Below are 4,299 nucleotides of genomic sequence, written 5' to 3' on the forward strand. Positions count from 1 at the left end.
AGTTTTGTTGGTGTTCATCTTAACATTCAAAGTGTTCTTGCATGCATTATTAGTTTTGATCTTGAATTTTTAATGTTTTGCATCATTTTAGTGTTTTTCTCTCTCTTTACTAAACATCCAAAAATAAAAAATATATCTTTCCTTGTTTTACTCATAAATTTCAATTTCAAAATTCTATTTTTTCAAATCTTTTTCAAAAATCAAATTTTTTTCATTTTTTTCTTTCATATTTTCGAAATTTTTAAAATTTATTTTCAAAATATTTTCCTTATTTTTATTTCATATTTTCAAAAATCTCACTAACATTTAATGTTTTAATTAAAAAATTTTCAAGTTGTTACTTGCCTATTAAGAAAGGTTCAATCTTTAAACTCTAGAATCATATCTTTTAGTTTCTTGTTAGTCAAGTAATCAACTTTAATTTCAAAAAAATCAAATCTTTTTTATTTCCTTTTCAAATATTTTTCAAAATAAATTTCAAATCATATCTTTCAAAATAAATTTCAAAATCTTTTCTAACTTCTTATCTTTTCAAAATTGATTTTCAAATCTTTTTCAATTAACTACCTGACTTTTTGTTTGATTTTAAAAAGTTTTCTATTTCAATCATATCTTTTTCAAAACCACCTAACTACTTTTCTCTCTCTAATTTTTGAAAACTCCTCCCCACTTTTTCAAAATTCATTTTAATTAACTAATTGTTTTAAATTTTAATTTAATTTTATTTCTCTTTTTAATTTTTGAATACTAACCAATAATTAAAATAAAAACAAAAATATTTTACTTTTATTTTAATTTAAATTTCGAATTTTCCCCCTCTCATCTCTTTCTATTTGTTTATTTATCTACTAACACTTCTCTTCTACTCAAAGTTCGAACCCCCTCTTCTTCTCTGTGTTCGAATTTTTCTCTTCTCCTTCTTCTATTCTACTCTTCTTCTACTCACATAAAGGAATCTCTATACTGTGATATAGAGGATTCTTCTTCTTTTCTGTTCTCTTCTTTTTCATATGAGCAGGAACAGGGATAAAGACATTCTTGTTGAAGCTGATCCTGAACCTTAAAGGACCCTTAAGAGAAAACTGAGAGAAGCTAAAGCACAACCCTCTGGAGAGAACCTGACATAAATTTTTGAAAAAGAAGGAGACATGGCCGAACCCAATAATAATGGTGGAGATGCAAGGAAGATGCTTGGTGAATTTATTGCACCCTCTTCTAACTTCTACGGAAGAAGCATCTCAATTCCTGCCATTGGAGCAAACAACTTTGAGCTTAAGCCTCAATTAGTTTCTCTAATGCAACAGAATTGCAAGTTTTATGGGCTTCCATTGGAAGATCCTCATCAGTTCTTAGCTGAATTCTTGCAAATCTGTGACACTGTCAAGACCAATGGAGTTGATCCCGAGGTCTACAGGCTTAATGTTTTCCCTTTTGCTGTAAGAGACCGAGCTAGAACATGGTTGGATTCACAACCTAAGGAAAGCCTGAACTCTTGGAAAAAGCTGGTCAGTGCTTTCCTGGCCAAATTCTTTCCACCTCAAAAGATGAGCAAGCTTAGAGTGGAAATCCAAACCTTCAGACAGAAGGAAGGTGAGTCCCTCTATGAAGCTTAGGAAAGATATAAGCAATTGATAAAAAGGTGTCCTACTTACATGCTTCCAGAATGGAGCATCATATGTATATCCTATGATGGTCTGTCTGAGTTGTCAAAAATGTCATTAGACCATTCTGCAGGAGGATCTCTTCATCTAAAAACCCCTGCAGAAGCTTAGGAACTCATTGAAAATGGTTGCAAATAACCAGTTCATGTACACCTCTGAGAGGAATCCTGTGAATAATGGGACAACTCAGAAGAAAGGATTTCTTGAAATTGATACTCTGAAAGCCATATTGGCTCAGAACAAAATATTGACTCAACAAGTCAATATGATTTCTCAAAGTCTGAATGGATTGTAAGCTGCATCCAATAGTACCAAAAGAAGCATCTTCTGAAGAAGAAGCTTATGATCCTGAGAACCCTGCAATGGCAGAGGTGAATTACATGGGAGAACCCTATGGAAACACCTATAATCCTTCATGGAGAAATCATCTAAATTTCTCATGGAAGGACCAATAGAAGCCTAATCAAGGCTTCAATAATAATAATGGTGGAAGAAACAGGTTTAGCAATAGCAAGCCTTTTCCATCATCTTCTCAGCAACAAACAAAGAATTCTGAACAGAGCCATTCTGGCCTGGTAACCATAGTCTCTGATCTATCCAAGACCACACTAAATTTCATGAATGAAACAAGTTCCTCCATTAGGAATTTGGAGGCACAGGTGGGTCAGCTGAATAAGAAGATTACTGAAATTTCTCCCAGTACTCTCCCAAGCAATACAGAAGAAAATCCTAAGAGAGAGTGCAAGGCCATAACCATGACCAACATGGCCGAACCTGGAGAGAGTGAGGAGGACGTGAGTCCCAGTGAGAAAAGCCTCATAGGACATCCTCTGGACAGAAAGGAGTTTCCCTTTTGAGGAACCAAAGGAATCTGAGGCTCATACAAAGACCATAGAGATTCCATTGAACCTCCTTCTGCCATTCATGAGCTCTGATGAATATTCTTCCTCTGAAGAGGATGAAGACATCATTTGAAGAGGAAGTTGCTAAGTATCTAGGAGCAATCATGAAGCTGAATGCCAAGTTATTTGGTAATGAGACATGGGAGGATGAACCCCACTTGCTCACCAATGAACTGAATAACTTAATGAGGCAGACATTACCTCAGAAGAAACCGGATCCCACAAAATTCTTCATACCTTGTACCATAGGAACCATGACCTTTGAGAAGGCTCTGTGTGACCTGGGGTCAGGGATAAACCTCATGCCACTATCTGTAATGGAGAAACTGGGAATTTTTAAGGTACAAGCTGCAAGAATCTCACTAGAGATGGCAGATAAATCAATGAAACATGCTTATGGACTAGTAGAGGACATGCTAGTAAAGGTTAAAGGACTTTACATCCCTGCTGATTTTATAATCCTAGACACTGGGAAGGATGAGGATGAATCCATCATCCTTGGCAGACCCTTCCTAGCGACAATAAAAGATGTGATTAATGTTGACAGAGGAGAGTTGGTCCTTCAGTTGAATGAGGACTACCTTATATTCAAGAATCAAGGTTCTCCTTCTGTAACCATGGAGAGGAAGCATGAAAAGCTTCTCTCAATACAGAGTCAAATAAAACCCCCACATTCAAACTCTAAGTTTGGTGTTGGGAGGCCACAACCAAACTCTAAGTTTAGTGTTGAGAGGCCCCAACCTTGCTCTGATTATCTGTGAGGCTCCATGAGAGCTCACTGTCAAGTTATTGACATTAAAGAAGCATTTATTGGGAGGCAACCCAATGTTATTTTATTATATCTATTTATTTTCCATTGTTATTTTATGTTTTCTTTAGGTTGATGATCATGTGAAGTCACAAAAACAACTAAAAAATCAAAAACAGAATGAAAAACAGCATTAAAAGCAGCTCACCTTGGAGGAAGAGCTTACTGGCGTTTAAACGCCAATAAGAAGTATCAGACTGGAGTTTAACGCCAGAAACAGGCTACAGCTTGGTGTTTAACACGAGAAACAAGCAGCAGTCTGGCGTTAAATGCCAGGATTGCACTCTAAGGGCGTTTACACGCCTAAATGGAGCAGGGATGATAAGTCCTTAACCCCTCAGGATCTGGGAAACCCACAGGATCCCCACCTACCCCACCTCTCTCTCTCTCTTCTTCACACCTTTTCATAACACTCTTCCCCAAATACCCTTTGATGAGAGAACTTTTACGTGGTCTAGAAATATGCGGATAAATCCTCGTCGCAAGTATAGTTTCTAAACCTTCAAAAGTCCTTTCATACAAACGTTTTGGTTGTCACAAGTAACAAACCCCTTTGAAATTGATAACCGAGTATTCAAACCTCGGGTCGTCTTCTCAAGGAATTGTAGGGAGGTATGTTCTTATTATTGGTTGAGTTTGTAAATTGGGATTTTGGAAGTAAGGTGGGAATATGTTATATGACAAATAATTTAAATGGCAATTAAAATAAATAATTACTGTAAAGCAACTTTTGGCAAGGTATGAGAAATTGGAAGTCCAGTCTAGTTATCCTTATCAATAACAATGAAAGTCGAATCTTAATTCCACTTAGTTAACCTTTACTAAAGTAAAGGAAAGTCAAGGGACTAATTAGTTTGATCTTCAAATAATATTTATTTCCTAAGAAAAGATTGGGATTATTGAAGTTCAACTCAGTTGGCAAGATAAC

General features: G+C 35.9%; 1 non-coding gene across 1 annotated transcript; it reads right to left on the bottom strand.

Annotated features, from left to right (window-relative positions):
- Positions 1 to 1,550: 1,550 nt before the first annotated feature.
- On the bottom strand, positions 1,551 to 1,658 carry LOC148548876 (small nucleolar RNA R71). The gene has a single exon (XR_015898166.1). It is a non-coding gene; the product is annotated as a small nucleolar RNA R71 (small nucleolar RNA).
- Positions 1,659 to 4,299: the final 2,641 nt, after the last annotated feature.

The sequence above is a fragment of the Arachis ipaensis genome, chromosome B8 (assembly GCF_059453495.1).
Source record: "Arachis ipaensis isolate K30076 ecotype BB chromosome B8, ASM5945349v1, whole genome shotgun sequence".
In the NCBI taxonomy this organism is placed as follows: Eukaryota; Viridiplantae; Streptophyta; class Magnoliopsida; order Fabales; family Fabaceae; genus Arachis; species Arachis ipaensis.